We start from the raw sequence: 19,809 nt of genomic DNA on the forward strand, positions 1-19,809 counted from the left end.
TGCACCATCAGGCTCTTTATCACCTATGTGTTGTATGACTCAATAATGGTTGGCATCTGAATCCCGTTTGCCGCAAGCCGGATGTCTTCTAGACATGTGAGTAAATTGCAAAAAACCACCACAATTACGTCTCTTGGTGCGAAGAACCACCGTTTTCATAAAAGTTTGCAGAAACCACCGTTTTTTAGTAATTTCGGTGCACGAAGCACTAACTGGTCGATTGACCACGTTTTGATAGAGAACCTGACGGGTCGGGCCCAGCCGTCAGACCACGTGGCAAGGGGCAGACGCCGCGGTGCCGACGGCCGTTAGCGGCGCTCCCTTGACCGGGTTCGACTGGACCAACTCGTCCCCACGCCACCATTCCCCCTCCTCTCCCTCGTGACCTAGTTCCTCTCTCGCGCCCTCCATGGCGGCACGCAGCGACGGCGGAGGCGGCGGCGAAGGAGAGGACGGAGGAGAGAAGGAGCACCTAAGGCCGGAGGGCGACAACGTGGTGAAGATGACGGGCGGCGGCGGTGAAGTTCCTGCCGCATCTAGCCAGTCGTCGGCACCGTACGACGTGGAAGCCAGGTCGACGGCGACATTGGCCAAGATCTGGAAGGCCAACCCTAGCTAGAGCCACCATTATACCTCTGGTCTTGGCGGTGTCGAGTAAGATTTCCTTCTCCTACTTCTATGCATCTGCCAGCTGTGTGAAATGTAGAATTAGGGTTATATTAGCTAGCTTGTTTAATTAGTAGTACTGTTGAATGTGTTAGATGTAATTATTGTTGTTAAATATGTAGCAATTGTTTGGTTTGTAGTCATTTAAATACTTCCGAATGTTGTAAATACTTCTGTTATATGCTCTATGTAGGTTTTAGTCATTTAAATACTTTTGAAATGTTGTAAATAATTCTTTGTGTTGTACATGTTTATTGTTTGATGTCAAATTCGTTGGTACTGGAAATAATGAGCTCTTTTTGTTTAGTTCTGTAAAGATTTGTGATGTAAGTAATATGTAGTGACTTTTAATTGTGTTGCTGTTAGAATTTTAAATATGGAGGAGGTTTGTTTAAATATGTGCTCTCTGTAGATTTTAAATTAGTGGAGGACAACTGAAGATATTGTACATGTGTGATGTAAATTATAACTGGAAAAGGTTGTAGTCCTAACCATTGTTATTTTCTTTTGCTTTTGTAGCTTGGATGATGAAATTTGAGATGTCAGGTTTAATTTCATTGGAGAAGACAATTATGAGAGGCAGATAGGGGAGTCTGACATAACATTCAGTCATTTGGTAGCTATTAAAGAGGAACAAGGTTATGATGGAAGTTATTCAATGTACCATCCAAAGGTGGTAGGTGCTGGGCATGCAGGGATGGACCTGATTATGTCAGATGACAATGTGGAGGAGATGCTTGATTTGTATGCATAGAAAAAAAGTAGTGAACATAACTGTGATTAGTGCCGACAAACCTGACTTGTTGTCATTAAAAGACCTTAACAAAGGGGTTGCATGTGAAGATCAAGTGCCCATTTCTGAGATTGGTAATCCAATTGTTTATGAGATAAATGATGATGGTGTGTTGTTTCAATCACAACGCAGTTATGACGATAATGCACATGAGTGTACCCCAATGTAGCCAGATGACTCTCAAGCAGAGTATCTGATAACTCAGCAGAGTTGCAATTTGCAGAATGAGAAAGAGAAGGAGATTGTCATTGTAAATGACAATGTAGATGACATTCTCAATGCATTTTTGGAGCAATATGCTAATCCTATTGATGATGGACAACCTATGGAAGAGGAATCAGACAATGCAGAACAAGAAAAAGGACAAGAGAATTATGAGTTTGCAGGAGAACAATTTGATGATAGTTCAAAAGGAAAACAACTTGATGATAGTTCAGAAGGAGAAGAACTTGATGATTCAGAACTGAAGCAAAAGATTTGTGAGCTAAAGAGGAAGAAAAAAAGATCCTAAGTACCACATGGAAGGTGATACAGATCCAGAAGATCTTTTCTGTGAGGAGGATAGTTCAGATGAGGATGAGGTTTTAGTACAGCAAGCTCCACCACAAAAACTACCAGTTAGAAGAGGGCCAACTGACAGATCTCACAGCAGTTCTGTAGCAACAATAGAACCAGATTATGTGCTCTCCTCTGATGAGAACATGGAAGATGGTAAGTGTGAATTATCAGATGATGAGGAGATAAGATATGTGCCAAATACTGGCAAGAGATCAAGAGCTAAGAAGAGAGCAGTGAGGAAGTGGTATAATGAGGAAATGCAACAACCTGAAGATCAAATTTGTTGGCAGAAGTGTTTTGAGGATGCATATCAGTTCAGAAGGGCTCTGGTGAACTTGCATGTAACTCAGAGGAGGAATTTCCACTATCATAGGAATTGCAAGGACATGATAATAGTTGACTGCAGTCAAGAGGGCTGCAACTTTCATATGACTTCCTCACAAGTGGGAAAAGAGAAAACCTTCTGCATAAAGAAACTCCAACTGCATCACACATGTCCTGTAATTGGTGAGAACTGCAAAGTGCCCATTAAGTATGTGGCAAAGTCAATTGAGAGCAGCTTAAGGATAGATCCTAGCACATGTGTTGATATTGTGATAGAGAACACCAAGGAAAAGTTTGGTGTGGAGGCAGGCAAGAACAAGGCATACATGGCAAGAAAACTAGCTTTGGCAGTGGTCCTGGGTGATCAGGAAAGGCAGTACACAAGAATTAGGGACTACCTTCAGACAGTGCCTGACACAAACCCTGGATCTAGATGTATAATTACTACTAGAGTTGTGAAAGAGCACCCAAGTACCAATCCCAGATTTCATAGGTTGTTCATGTGTCTTGGAGCATCAATTGAAGGTTTCTTGAAAGGATGCAGGCCATTCATTGGTATGTCCATTGTTTTCAAATTCTAAATTATTTACATTGCACATTTAATCATCTTTGTAGTCCTAAAATTGTGTATTATTTCAGGTTTGGATGGGTGCTTTGTAAAGCTGAGCATAGGACGAAAAATTCTAGCTGCCACTGCAAGGGATGGTAATAACAATATCTATCCTATTACTTTTGGAGTGGTTGAAGTAGAGGACACACCTAGCTGGAGTTGGTTCCTCACACATTTGAAAATAGCTATTGGTGGAGAAAAAGGGCAGTTTGGATACTATACAATCATCTCTAATAGGCAGAAGGTTAGTTCTAGAGCTCTAATTAATATTGGTGCTCTCCTTTATTGTTCATGCTTGCTGTCATATGTAAATGTTTGCATGTTTGCTACTCTCTGATGTACATGTTTGCTAAGTATTTACTATGCATTTGCATGTGAGCAGGGACTTCTAAATGCCATAGATGCAATCTTTCCAAATTGTCCTCAGAGATACTTTTTAAGATACATATATGCTAATTTTCAAAGTGCTGGGTTTAGAGGGGAGGAACTTAAAAAGTATATGGATGGTGCTTCATATTCTTATACAAGACATGGGTTTGATGTTAACATGGAGAACTTGAGACAAGAGAGCCAAGAGGCTTGGGAGTGGCTAAGTAAGATAGAGGTGAAAACATGGGCTAGATGGGCAATGGACACTAATTGTAAGACAGACCTGGTTGTCAACAATTTAAGTGAAATATACAATATGATGATCTTGGATGTAAGGGGGAAACCAATCCAGACCATGTGTGAAGGTATTAGGACCAAGTTGATGGTTAAGTACAATGAGAAAAGAACAGGGATCCAAAATGCTAGGTGGGAGATAACTCTAACATACTTAGAGAAGTTGGAGGAGTCAAAGAAGTGGGCTAGGAACTGCAAGGCACAAATGGCTAGTCCAGATCTTTATCAGGTTCAGAGTGGGAAAAATGCTTATGCTGTAAATTTGGCACAAAAGACTTGTGGGTGTAGAAGATGGGACATGACAATAATCCCCTGCCACCATGCTGTGTCTGCCATATATAAATCAAAGCAGCATCCAGAGGATTTTGTCTCTGCATTTTTCAAGAAAGAAATGTACATGGCAACATACAATCCTATTATATTCCCAGTTCCTGGCCCTGATCTTTGGACCAAGACACCTACCAGAGACATTGACCCCCCAGTTTTCAAGAAGAAGAAGGGAAGAAAGCAGACCAAGAGAAGAAAGGGTCGGTTTGAGGTGCCCAAGCCCAAAGATACCTCTAGAGTTGGCACAATATCATGCAACAATTGTGGTAGAGAGGGTCATAGGTACATCAACTGTGGAGATGCACTCAAGCCATCACTTCTGATGAGAAAGAACAAACATGGGGTACACAACTTCTTCCTTCATTTCATTTTGCATTGCAGATTTCTAATTTATACTAACATTCTTCTCTCTTTCCAGCCCAATAGGAAGAACCAAGCAACTGCTTTTGTTGCTACTTGTTCTACTGCTACTAAGCCTCCAGCTGCTCCAAAGCCCACAAGATCTACAACTACTTCTACTAGGGACACAAGGCAAGCAGCTCCCACACCCAAGAACAAAAGGCAATCATCAAGTGCTGCCAGGACAAGCAGAACAACACCCACTACAAGAGCTGCTGGTAGGGCACCTTATGCTCCTCCAAGAGCTGCTGCAAGTCATGCTGCTGCTGGTCCTTCACATGGACAGAAGAGGAAGAGGAAGCCTACCAGGTGGGATGATTATTTCACAACAAGTGGAAATCACTGAAATGGGTTTGCTGTGTTGGTGTTAGATCATTAGTGTTCTGTTGCACTTTGAACTACTTGAATTGTTAGATCATGAGTGCTGTGTTGCACTTTGAACTACTTGAACTGTTAGATCATGAGTGCTGTGTTGCACTTTGAACCAGTTGATTGTTTTGCTGTTAGATCATGTGTTATGTGTGGTGTGTGGCGCATTGAACTACTTGAACTGTTAGATCATGAGTGCTGTGTTGCACTTGGAACTATTTGAACTGGTTGATTATGAATTAGTGATTTGTTGCTTACTCTTTATGGTTTTCAGTTCAACTTGCTGGATATTGCTGGATCATCCTGGCAAAGTTTCAAATTGTTGGTATTTTTTGCTGGATCATCTTGCTGGATATGCCAGCAACCATCATTTGTGTAAATAGTTGGTAATTGAAGATTAGCATCTCCTATATTTGGGTGTCATTGACAACACGACACGACAAGGTAGGCTCAACCCTATATTTGGGTGCCATCGACAACACAACACGAAAAGATAGGGCTCAACCCTATATTTGGGTGCCGTTGACAACACGACACGACACAATAGGCATCAATCCTATGTTTCGGTGCCATCGACAACACGACACGACAAGGCAGGCATCAACCCTATATTTTTGTGCCATCGACAACACGACACGACAAGGTAGGCTCAACCTTATATTTGGGTGCCATCGACAACACAACACGACAAGATAGGGCTCAACCCTATATTTGGGTGCCGTCGACAACACGACACGACAAAATATGCATCAACCCTATGTTTGGGTGCCATCGACAACACAACATGACAAGGCAGGCATCAACCCTATATTTGTGTGCCATCGACAACACGACACGACAAGGTAGGCTCAATCCTATATTTGGGTGCCATCGACAACACTACACGACAAGGTGGCTCAACCCTATATTTGGGGGCCATCGACATCATGACACGACAAGATAGGGCTCAACCCTATATTTGGGTGTTGTCGATAACACGACATGACACGACAAAATAGGCATCAACCCTATGTTTGGGTGCCATCGACAACACGACACGAGAAGGTAGGCATCAACCTATATTTGGGTGCCGTCGGCAACACAACACGACAAGGCTCAACCCTATATTTGGGTTCGACAATATGACACGACAAGATAGGCTCCAACCAACTTAGTCTCAAACATACATCATAATTCAATATATAGCATCACAAACAACAATACAACATAGTTCAACATGTAGCATCACAAACAACAAGCCAAACTAGTTCAGCATAGCCTCAAACAACATGACACAATAGTCTGAAACATACATAATAATTTAAGCACTGCATCATCATCTTCACTCCTCCAAGATCGCCTTCATCATCTTCAGCTTCCTCTTGTTCTCCTCCCCAACCTTCCAAAGGTCATGCAAATTATATTCAAGTTTTTTCTTCTCCTTTTTGAGCTCAGCAGCAACCTCTTCAGCCACTTCAACCTTCTTCTTCAGATCAAAGTTCTCTTTCTCTAAGTTGATCATCTTGTCAACTACATCTAGAGGTATCTTCTCCTCATCCACATCCATCATTATTTTCCTATAATTATCCTTGTGCACAGACTTCTGAACAGATTCACAAAAGTCTTTGGTAAGCTGAATGTGTTGGTTATACTTTTCCTGTACCATCTTCATTTCTGCTTCTAACTTGAAGATCTTCTCCTCATTAGCTAAATTATCTCTAATTCTGCCTTCCTTGGCTTCCTCATACAAAGCCCAGAGTTTTGTCAATGAATTCTTTAGTGCATAAGGCCATTCATTGTCCACCCATTCCACAACACCACAATTGTTATCCTCCTGCAACCAATTTTTTTCTTTTAGTTAACAATGCAATAAACAGAGAAGTGAATTATAAAGAAGTGCATAATTGTTTTGGTTACTTTAATACAAAAAACACAACATTGAATTGCACGACCTATATTTAAATCATTTATACATATTTCAATATGATAAAACAGAGCACTCTCTGTTCTATAACGTTAATATCTACATCATTCCTAAAACAGAGCCATTACATTACCTATATCTGAATCAATTAATTCTAATCTAAAAGACAGAGCTATGTCTAAGAATTCCAACAAAATAACAGAGCTATATTTATATCTAAATCTTATTTTCTACTAACCTTCTTGCCACAACCATAAAACCTACGGCCAGTGTTCAGCCCATCGAACACAACAAGCCTCTCAGGAGCATTCCCATGCTTGCAAAAGGTGCTTTCCAGTGGCATCAATGCCTGACCAATCCCTGTCCTCTATTGTTGCTGGGCGCTAAGCAAAGCAAAGTGGAGAAAATCAAAACAAATGCAATCGCTCATCCAAAAATCAAAAATCACAAACCCTAACCCTAGCTAGAGAGGTAATGATACTCACATATGGTTCCTCATCGACCTCGTGTGGCAGCGGCGACACCGAATCCGAGCTCGTCTCGCCGTCATTCCACAACACCATGGCTGCGGTGGCCGCCGGCAACTGATTTCAGCTGGCAACAGCGGCGGTTGCGTCGGGGAAGATGAACTAGGTCACTGGGAAGAGAGGAAGAGGGGGGGGGGACGGGAAGAGAGGAAGAGGCGGGGACGAGCTGGTCCGGTCGAACCAGGTCAAGCGAGCGCCGCTAACGGCCGTCAGGCGTGCGCCATCTGCCCCATGCCACGTGGCCTGGCGGCTGGGCCCGGCCCGTCAGGTTTTCTGTCAAAACATGGTCAAGCGACCAGTTAGTGCTTCATGCAACAAAATTACTGAAAAATGGTGGTTTCTGCAAACTTTTATGAAAACGGTGGTTTTTCGCACCAAGAGGTGCAATTGTGGTGGTTTTTTCAATATACTCTATGCATGTTGCAGCCTCAACCTTCACTACACTCGTGTGTATGTATCCAGCTATGAGCCGAGTATGAGAGCAATAGCTCCATCAACATTTAGTTTGGTCCATTCCGGTTGGTATCGGCTCCCTCCGACCTGCTTTGATATATCTCCATCGCCCCCTGACTTTCTGCTCAAACACCTTCTTATTTGCCGGCAATAGAGAGTCTGTAGCATTTCAGAGAGTCTGTAGCACTGCACAACAGCGTCACCGCGCCGTAGGCCGCAACGCATCAGGCTGCCGCCTCCCCCCGTTGGTTGCCCACTAGTAGAAAAACGACTTTTAGTACCGGTTCATAAGGACCTTTAGTACCGGTTCTGGAACCGGCACTAAAGAGTGGGGACTAAAGGTCCCCCCTTTAGTCCCGGTTCAACATGAACCGGGACCAAAGGCCCACCACGTGGCACGAGGCGCGCCGTGGTCTGGGGGACCTTTAGTCCCGGTTGGTAAGGATTATTTTTATTTTTATTTTTGAAATAAAGCAAAAACAACCCACCTACTGGGCCGGCACGACCTGCATACGACTAGAAACCCAATCTCTAGTTGGGCCAGGATGCATGCCCGTACGGCCCAGTAGGCCCCACAGGGCAGGAGACTTGCAATAGGACCACAAAGGCCTGCTTAGAGAGGAGCTCGACACGGTAGCCGCGTCGGGGCTTATAAACCGGTGCGAGCTCCTCTCAACTAGCGAGGCAGGACAAAACATTGTGCACTGCGGGTGGCAGCGCACCACCTTTAGTACCGGTTGGTGGCTCCAACCGGTACTAAAGACCCCCCCTTTAGTACCGGTTGGAGCCACCAACCCGTACTAAAGGCCACCACCTCTTTAGTACCGGTTCGTGGCACGAACTGGTACTAAAGGTTCGCCACGAACCGGTACTAATGAGTGCCGCCTGCCTGGCCGTTGGAACCGGCACTAATGGTCACATTAGTGCCGGTTCAATTGCAAACCGGGACTAATGAGTTTCACATTAGACCCTTTTTCTACTAGTGGCCCTTCCACGTCTACCAAACCTCGCCGCACGTCGCGCCTCGCTGCCCACACTTCAAACCGCAGCTCGTTGTCCAACGAAAATCCCTAGCGTGGTCATAGCATCCCCAGTGGCCCTTGGCCATGGCGTCGTAGCATCCTGGCGGTGAGCAGAGCATGGCGTCTGGTGGCTTGCAGCTCCCCTGACTCACCGGTTCCAGCAGAAAATCATCTCGCAGGTCACTCATAGTTCCTTTGCTGCGTCAAACGGTTGTAGCGCCACCGCTGGTATTTTGCAGCTTCTGACGCTGATGGTTGCAGCTCTTCCGGCGACCAATTCCAACATATTGTTGCCAAGAACGTAGAACCACCGGAGGTTGGTTCCAGCATCGCCGGGCACCGGTTCTAGCATCACCAGCGGTTGTTTCCAATACGTGTAGCTCGTGGTTGCAACATCTGATAGCTTCTTCTCTAGCGCCGATAACTGTCAGTTTCAGCAAAACACGGTCGCCATTGTGGCAAAACACAACGCCGGTTACAGCTTTGCTCTATGCGGTTGCAGCAAAAAACACCGGCGTAGGCTTCTCTTCCAGCACCGGTGGTCACGGTTATAGCAAAACATGACACCGGATACAACCTTTTCTTTATGCGGTTGTAGCAAAAAGTGTCGACGTAGTCTTCCCTTCCTGCACCAGCGGCCACAGTTGTAGCAAAATGTGTCGCCGGTTGTAGCGTTTTGCCTGGTCGTTTGCAACTTCAACTTGGCTTGTGAAAAATGATGTAGCTCCGACACCCCTAGGGCTGGTACAGAGAGGTGGAGGGCGTCTGCGAGCACGACCATCAAGACAACGGCTACGAGTGGCGTCGGGGCTCGCGGCATTGCCTGTATATGGATGGTGGAAAAAAAACATGCCCACGGAGTGCAGCGTCAGCGAAGTTTCTCGTTGCTCTCCCAAGCAACACCTCCTAGTAGCAACTCCATTGGAATGGCGACGACGACACACACCACACCCCATCTCAAAAGGCTGGCGGAAAAAGCTACGATGGAGGAAGCACTAGTAGAAAAATGGCCTAATGTGAAGCACATTAATCCCGGTTTGTAACTGAACCGGCACTAATGTGACCATTAGTGCCGGTTCCAACGGCTAGGCGGGCGGAGCTCATTAGTACCGGTTCGTGGCGAACCTTTAGTATCACGAACCGGTACTAAAGAGGCTGTGGCAGGCTGGGGCCCCACCAGCACCTTTAGTACCGGTTCGTGGCATGAACCGGTACTAGAGTTTTTTAGTTGATTCTTTTTGCAACTGTTTTTAGTCCCACCTTGCCAAGCGAGAGGCACTCGTAGCGGTTTATAAGCCCTGAGTGCAGAGACGATGAAGGAGGGGCGCAATGCTCACCTGCACATTACTTAGCTTCAAGCCTCGAGGAAATGGTGAAGACTGCATGGAGCTATCAGGGTTTCGGACGAAAACTACACATAGCTCAGTGCAGTCTACACTATTTCCTCAAGGCCTGAAGATAAGCAACGTGCAGATGAGCATTGCGCCTCTCTTTCATTTTAATAACTTATTTTAACTCTGGACTTTTTGTGCCTTCATTTGCTATTTTTCATGCATTTACTGATTTGTTTTGAGCTGAATGACCCTGAAATTGAAAAACACTACAAATGAACTCCGAAAAGGTTAAAACTTGGCATGGTATCATCATTTCACCCACGTAGCATGTGCAAAAAAGTAGAGAGGATTACAGCAAAAACAGGATGCACTTCGTGTACAAACTGGACAATCTCTTTTGAAGTATTAGGGTTTCGGACGAAAACTTATCTGTTACAAAGGCACTTCATTTTTTAAAACTTAATTATTACAACTCCAGACTTTTTGTGTGTTCAGTATGCACCATTCAAAGCCACATCATCAACTTTCAACCTTTTCTGCCTTCATTTGCTATTTTTCATGTATTTACTGGTTTGTTTTGAGCTAAATGACCCTGAAATTGAAAAGCACTACAAAATGAACTCTAAAAAGGTTGAAACTTGGCAAGGTATCATCATATCGCCCGCATAGCATGTGCAAAAAAGTAGAGAGGGTTGCGGCAAAAACTGGATGCACTTCGTGTACAAACTGGACAATCTCTTAGGAAGTATCAGGGTTTCGGATGAAAACTCATCTGTTACACCGGCTATTCAATATTTTAATAACTTAGTACAACTCTGGAATTTTTTTGGGTTCAGATGCACAATTGAAATCCACGTCATCAACTTTCAACCCTTTCTGACATAATTTGCTATTTTCGATGCATTCACTGATTTGTTTTCAGAACTAAATCACCGTGAAAATGAAAAGCAGTACAAAATGAACTCTGAAAAGGTTGAAACTTGGCAAGGTATCATCATTTCACCCGCATAGCATGTGCAAAAAACTAGAGAGGGTTACGACAAAAACTGGATGCACTTCGTGTACAAACTGGACAATCTCTTAGGAAGTATCAGGGTTTCAGACGTAAACTCATCTGTTACACCGACTATTCAATATTTTAATAACTCAGTACAACTCCAGACTTTATTTGCGTTCAGATGCACAATTCAAATCCACGTCATCAACTTTCAACCTTTCTGCCTTCATTTGCTATTTTCGATGCATTTACTGATTTGTTTCAGAGCTAAATCAGCGTGAAAGTGAAAAATAGTACAAAATGAACTATGAAAAGGTTGAAACTTGGCAAGGTATCATCATTTCATCCGCATAGCATGTGCAAAAAAGTAGAGAGGGTTACGGCAAAAACTGGATGCACTTCGTGTACAAACTGGACAATCTCTTAGGAAGTATCAGGGTTTCGGACGAAAACTCATCTGTTACACCGGCTATTCAATATTTTAATAACTTAGTACAACTCCGTACTTTTTTTGCACTCAGATGCACAATTCAAATCCACGTCATCAACTTTCAACCTTTTCTGCCTTCATTTGCTATTTTCGATGCATTTACTGATTTGTTTTCAGAGCTAAATCACCCTGAAAGTGAAAAGCATTACAAAATGAACTCTGAAAAGGTTGAAACTTGGCAAGGTATCATCATTTCACCCGCATAGCATGTGCAAAAAAGTAGAGAGGGTTACGGCAAAAACTGGATGCAATTCGTGTACAAACTGGACAATCTCTTACGAAGTATCAGGGTTTCAGACGAAAACTCATCTGTTACACCGGCTATTCAATATTTTAATAACTTAGTACAACTATGGACTTTTTTTGCACTCAGATGCACAATTCAAATCCAAGTCATCAACTTTCAACCCTTTCTCACATAATTTGCTATTTTCGATGCATTTACTGATTTGATTTCCGAGCTAAATCACTGTGAAAGTGAAAAGCAGTACAAAATGAACTCTGAAAAGGTTGAAACTGGGCAAGGTATCATCATTTCACCCGCATAGCATGTGCAAAAAATTAGAGAGGGTTACGGCAAAAATTGGATGCATTTCGTGTACAAACTGGACAATCTCTTAGGAAGTATCCGAGTTTCGGACGGAAACTCATCTGTTACACCAGCTATTCAATATTTTAATAACTTAATACAACTCCGGATTTTTTTTGCATTCAGATGCACAATTCAAATCCATGTCATCAACTTTCAACCTTTTCTGCCTTCATTTGCTATTTTTGATGCATTTACTGATTTGTTTTCAGAGCTAAATCACCGTAAAAGTGAAAAGCAGTACAAAACGAACTCTGAAAAGGTTGAAACTTGGCAAGGTATCATCATTTCACCCGCATAGCATGTGCAAAAAATTAGAGAGGGTTACGGCAAAAACTGGATGCACTTCGTGTACAAACTGGACAATATCTTAGGAAGTATCAGGGTTTCGAACAAAAACTCATCTGTTACACCGGCTATTCAATATTTTAATAACTTAGTACAACTCCGGGCATTTTTTGCATTCAGATGCACAATTCAAATCCACGTCATCAACTTTCAACCCTTTCTGACATAATTTGCTATTTTCGATGCATTTACTGATTTGTTTTTAGAGCTAAATCACCGTGAAAGTGAAAATCAGTACAAAATGAACTCTGAAAAGATTAAAACTTGGCAAGGTATCATCATTTCACCCACATAGCATATGCAAAAAAGTAGAGAGGGTTACGGCAAAAACTGAATGCACTTCATGTACAAACTGGACAATCTCTTAGAAAGTATCAGGGTTTCGGATGAAAACTCATCTGTTACACTGACTATTCAATATTTTAATAACTTAGTACAACTCCAGACTTTTTTTGCGTTCAGATGCATAATTCAAATCCACGTCATCAACTCCGTACTCCATGAAAGTGTAAAGCACTACAAAATGAACTGAAAAATCACTACAAATATGAATATAATAATAAAACACACTAATATTAAATATAAGAAACTCTAAATACAGCAAAAAACTACTCACAAATAAATAGAAGAAAATATATAAACCACAAAAGAAAAAAACTATATGAAAAAAATTATTTCCGCGCTGCCAAGTGGGCCTGCTCGACCTTGGGCGTGCATATGCTGGCCCATAAGGCCCAGCAGGCTCACAGGGCAGCGCAGCAAAGTTAGGCCCAGAGGCCTGCATTATATAGGAGCTCGAAGGAGCAGCCACGGCTGGGTTTATAAACCAGTGCGGCTGCCCTTCGCTCGGCGAGGTGGGACTAAACAATGAGCACCGTGGAACGAGAGTGCACCCTCTTTAGTACCGGTTCGTGGTTCAAACCGGTACTAAAGGGGGTCGCTTCCCGCCGCTTCGCCTGGCCAAATTTAACCTTTAGTACCAGTTCCTGTCTCCAACCGGTATTAAGGGCCTCCCCTATATAACCAGCAATTACGAAAATTTCCAGTTATCTCATCTTCACCTTCGTCGCTCCCGTCCCCGCCCCGCCCCCGTCACCGTTGTCGCCGCCCCCATCACCGGCCCCGTCGCCGTACGTCATCGTCGCTCCCCATCGCGCCACCCCGTTGCCGTCGCCGCCGCCCCCTCCACCCCGCTGTAAGATCGATCGCGTGCCCCGGCCGGCCCCCTGCCGCTCGCCGGCGGCCTCCTATGCACACATATGCACACACGCACACACACAGACACACACAAACACACACTCACACACACACACAAATGTTTAATGTCAAAATGTTAGATTATATAAATGTTAGATTATATAAGAATTAGATAATGTTAGATGAGTTAGTTTTTTATACTTTTAGTTATAGATGAATTTATATTAATGTTAGATGAATTAATATATACTAAATTTAGGTATATGAGATTTGATCATCTAATTAAAATTTTAGTATATAGAACTAGCTACTTTATTTTTAGTAAGAAAATTAATAAAACTAGTTTAGTTGAATTAGTTGAACTAGTTAGTTGAATTAGTTGAATTAGGAGCTATACTTTATTTAGGTATATTTGTCGTAAGTGCTTAGTTGAATTAATTAGTTGAACTAGCTAGTTGAATTAATAGAACTAGTTTAATTAGTTGAATTAATATAACTAATAAGTGTTTAATGTTCTACATATGAACATAGGAAATATCGCCTGACGACGAAAAATATTTCATTATGTGCGAAGACTGCAAAGACCAACGCGGCCTGTGCGACAAAAAATTCCTAATTGATGATAGGCGCTTCAGCATCAAGCTGGATGAGATCTTCGAAGTGAATACAGTAAGTCACAACGACAAGTCTTTTTTCATAATTAAGCATGACTTATATATGCTTCATTTGCTTCAACTTATTATTTTAAATTTTCACTATTCTACTAGCGTATCCCCTGCCATGCAAGAATTTTTGTCTTGGATAAGATAGGTTTCAGTCCTAACAAAACTATGGAGGTAAAGAGAGTTTACTTGAAGACCAAACATGGTTATACCTTCAACGTCAAATTATACAATCAAGACACCTACACCCATTTTGAATGCAAAACTTGGCAAGCACTATGCAAGGCTTATGCATTTGAGCCTGATATGTTTATCACCTTTGATATTCGTCCCGAAGATGATATTGAAGGTAATAGAGACATTTGGGTCGATGTGCAGACGCCTCCAGTTCTACCATTATGTGAGTTTCTCAACCATATTTATGTTCGATATTGTTTTTTCAAAAATAGTTGACAACTAATTTATATTGACAACTTATTTCCATTCAAACAAACATGTCCAGTGCTTGGTAGACAGGACCGTCCACTGTCCCGGGGCTGAACTAAACTGCGAGGAGATAAGTCTATATGTTTCATGGCTTGAGGATCTTGATGCTGTCAAGAGAAATTATTTTCCTAGACTTGCAAATCTTAGTACTCAAAACATGCGACCAATAGTGTTCATATTGAACTACGATCACATGTATTTAGGAAAATGGTAAGATTTTTACTATTTGTCCTCAGTGCATCTTTTGCATACATTATTTTTCAAGCTAAACTTCATGTTGCTAAGTATGACACTATATGATGTTCTCTTCAACAGGGACTCCCGATGATAATTGTGCCTCAGTGGATCTCGACTAACGTCCCATGTCAATTGTTAGCTTACGACCAAGACATCCTACATTGCACACGAGTGCATTCAGGATTTCTAGAACCGAGAAATGCTTAATAGTGAAAGACTGGAGCAAAATTATGAATGATCACACACAAGTACTAGGAGTCAACAATCAGAAGTGCAACCAACGATTAGGAGACAGGTTCATCTGCATGCTCCAATATGATGAATCAGGAGAGCTACACATGTTCTATGCCATTTTACCTGAGAGAGAGAGCAGCAGGAGTGATTAGCATGCTCTTAGTACTTGTTCTCTCATGTCCGTGTTATTCATCCTGAACTTAATCTCAAAGAGTGATCATGTTGAACTTGATGATATCTTTCCTTCTGGTACAAAGTGAATGTTTCTTCTTTAAGCTGATATTGGTGGTGATTAGATAGCGGTAATGACTATAATGATTAAATAGTGGTAATGACGACTATAATGATTTTTAGCTAGCTAGTATATATACCGTTAACTTGTTGGTGATGATATATATGATGCAATAGTTTTTATATTAATATGATGATGATGAGTTATTATATCATTTATGAAAGAAACCACAGATTTGTTTCAACTGGATGGATCCTAGCTAGCTAAGTGATCAAGTATATGCCATACCATATCCATATTAATTACTTGCTCACCTAATATAAGTGATCAAGTAATATATATGGATATGGCATATATACTTTGATCACTTAGCTAGGATCCATGCATGCATCCAGTTGAAACTAATCTGCGGTACTTTCACCTAATGATTTAACAACTCATTATAATGTAAAACAATCTCTAAATTAAATTGAAAACACAAAACTAAAGAAAAAATAAAAAATAAAACCAAAACCCCCCGAACATTTAGTATAGGGTTGGTGTTACCAACCGGTACTATAGGTCTCCCCGCACCCGGCCCTGGCTCATGCCACGTGGTGGCACTTTAGTGGCGGTTCATGCCGAACCGGTACTAAAGGGGGGACCTTTAGTCCCCACCCTTTAGTGCCGGTTACAGAACTGACACTAAAAGCCCTTACGAACCGGTGCTATAGTTCGATTCTGCACTAGTGAAGGAGAGGTAGATGAGAACGTCCACACGAGGAATACGAAGAATGAATGGGCAGCAAAAAAACGAGATCAGGTGTAGGGTCCACCAGGCAGACGCATGGGACAGAGGCGACCGGCTGAAGCCTGGCCGATCAACCGATTCTAAACGTTTCCCCTCTAAGAACCATGCCGTTCCTCAGGTACCACGGACAGAAGGATCATCTAAAACACGGATGCAATACAATACCACATGAGTGTCAATAGATAGGGTCATGAATAAAGAATAAAAAGGGCAGGGGTGGAACAACGGAAACAACCAGAATAAGGTCGGGAAGATAGAGTGAGGAAAAGAGAAAGAGAAGACGGATGGAGAGGGTAGGAAAGAGAGGGCATGTGAAAAAATAGAATGTCCACAAAAATTAACTACATGTCCATCTAAAAAGATTTCCATCAAAATTTACACCACATCCAAAATAATTTAAATTAATTTGTTTGCCAAGTATAAAAAAGTAACTCCTTAAGAATAAATAGTTTTAACAGCGAATATTTTCAGTATTGATAGAAAAATGAGCACGTAACGTATATGTTTTCAAACAATAGGATTGGACCCAAAATTAAAATAATTTCATAGATAGTAAATAAAATAAAAGCACGATACAACCAATCAAATAATATTAACTGGACACAAAAACAAAAAACAAAAACACAACTCAAAGTCTAATATCTCGTCATCTCTATCTTTTTTTATCTTGTTGTCACTGGCTCTTTTGAGTTATTTGTTTTTCAAAGTAAAAGGCGTAGTGATGGTTCTACCAAGACCAGTTCAAGCAACACTTAAAACCAGGATAATAATTAAAAGAAATATCATTTATAACAATTTTTTATACTTTCTCTAATTTTATTTTTAGCATGCCATAATTTAACGAGTATAATTCTGCAGCACTTAATGATATAGTTAACCATATATCAAAGTTTTCAAATATTAGTTGTAATGTTCTATGTTATATAAAATTGTAATGTGTATGACAACAATATAAACGTGAGGTACGAAATTTAAACCATATGTTGTAATAAATTACTTTCTTGTATTGATTTCTTCAATATCTCTAACTACATAATGTAGATGTACTTATGGTAGGGATCTAAAACATAGTCTAACAAATATCTTATTGTAGATGTTAAAGTATATGATTCAATAAACCTAGTTGTAGAAAATTCTAGACTACAAATTGAATAGTTTGTATGATTATTTACACTATTTTTTGTGATCAAATGTGTCCAACATATTATAGTGGGTTTCGTAGTAGTAAGTTGATAACATGTGTATGCTTCATAATTGGTATTGAGATAACATTGCTGACAGTAATAATAATTAGAAGAAATGGCTTACACTAACTTTGCATACATACGGTTTCACTATTTCATATGCTGTGGGGACCCCGACTCATAAGTCATGATCACCGAATGCATGTGTACAGTGATCCCAGAGATCAATGCTCACTGAACACACAGAAGCTGAATAACAAGAGTCTTACACCCATACATACCGTTTTACACCAATTGTGACCATTATGGTCAAGTCTTGAATATATCATCGCAATGGAAATCTTCATTGACTTGAACCCATGCCATCTGCCTTAACCCTACAGGCATTCTGACTGGCAAAGCATCCTAGCTCGCACGATCATCACCAAAGAACTCTTCAATATATCTTGTCTTTCATGCCTGGCCAATAAAATAACTAGTGGCAAGCCAATGAGTACTTTGAATGTACTCGCAAGCAACCCAAGAGTGATAACAAAATAATTATGCAAAGCTCTACTGCTTAATTGGCATTGTTGCGGAAAACTAGCTTTTCTCATGCAAGTATGATCAACATTTACCAAGGACATGAATGCGTCTGCAACAAGTATCAGGAGGTTACAGACTTCAACATCGAGAAAGAGTTATGAACAACTCAAACTCAATTCATCGTGACTTCCTCGCGAATCATATGGGCATAGTCTAAGCAGCACCACCAACTGTCCTTGACCGTGGACACAGCTATTCAAATAGTTTGACACTCTGCAAAGGTTGCACACTTTACCCACAAGATACGGGGAACTTCCGTGTCATCCACGACCCGCGGTACCTCAAGTACCCGGGGTAAGCACCCGATCACTACCTTTCCCTAGACGGTACTAACATGGAGTCTGTTGGGGAACGTTGCAGAAAACAAAAATTTTCCTACTCGTTTCACCAAGATCATCTAGGAGTTCATCTAGCAACGAGTGATTAGATGCATCTACATACCTTTGTAGATCGCGAGCGGAAGCGTTCAAAAGAACGGTGATGATGTAGTCGTACTCGACGTGATCCAAATCACCGATGACCAGCGCCGAACGGACGGCACCTCCGCGTTCAACACACGTACGGAACAGCCACGTCTCCTCCTTCTTGATCCAGCAAGGGAGGAGGAGAGGTTGAGGGAGATGGCACCAGCAGCAGCACGACGGCGTGGTGTTGATGGAGCTGCAGTACTCCGGCAGAGCTTCGCTAAGCACTATGGAGGTGGAGGAGGTGTTGGGGAGGGAGAAGGAGGCAACCAAAGGCCAAGGCGTTCAGGTATGAAGTCCCTCCTCTCCCCCACTATATATACGAGGGCCAAGGGGGGGTGGCCGGCCCTAGGAGATCCAATCTCCTAGGGGGTGCGGCGGCCAAGGGGGGTTTCCCTCCCCCCCAAGGCACCTAGGAGGTGCCTTCCCCTCCTAGGACTCTTCCCCTTCAAACCCTAGGCGCATGGGCCTATGTGGGGCTGGTTCCCTTGGCCCATTAGGCCAAGGCGCACCCCCTACAGCCCATGTGGCCCCCCAGGACAGGTGGACCCACCCGGTGGACCCCCGGGACCCTTCCGGTGGTCCCGGTACAATACCGATAACCCCGAAACTTGTCCCGATGCCCGAAACAGGACTTCCCATATATAAATCTTTACCTCCGGACCATTCCGGAACTCCTCGTGACGTCCAGGATCTCATCCGGGACTCCGAACAACATTCGGGTTACTGCATATACATATCCCTACAACCCTAGCGTAACTGAACCTTAAGTGTGTAGACCCTACGGGTTCGGGAGACAAGCAGACATGACCGAGACGACTCTCCGGTCAATAACCAACAGCGGGATCTGGATACCCATGTTGGCTCCCACATGCTCCATGATGATCTCATCGGATGAACCACGATGTCGAGGATTCTATCAACCCCGTACGCTATTCCCTTTGTCTATCGATATGTTACTTGCCCGAGATTCGATCGTCGGTATCCCAATACCTCGTTCAATCTCGTTACCGGCAAGTCACTTTACTCGTACCGTAATGCATGATCCCATGACCAGACACTTGGTCACTCTGAGCTCATTATGATGATGCATTACCGAGTGGGCCCAGTGATACCTCTCCGTCATACGAAGTGACAAATCCCAGTCTTGATCCATGTCACCCAACAGACACTTTCGGAGATACCCGTAGTCAACTTTTGTAGTCACCCAGTTACGTTGTGACGTTTGGCATACCCAAAGCACTCCTACGGTATCCGGGAGTTACACGATCTCATGGTCTAAGGAAAAGATACTTGACATTGGAAAACTCTAGCAAACGAACTATACGATCTTGTGCTATGTTTAGGATTGGGTCTTGTCCATCAC

The sequence above is a fragment of the Triticum aestivum genome, chromosome 5B (assembly GCF_018294505.1).
Source record: "Triticum aestivum cultivar Chinese Spring chromosome 5B, IWGSC CS RefSeq v2.1, whole genome shotgun sequence".
NCBI classification, from domain to species: Eukaryota; Viridiplantae; Streptophyta; class Magnoliopsida; order Poales; family Poaceae; genus Triticum; species Triticum aestivum.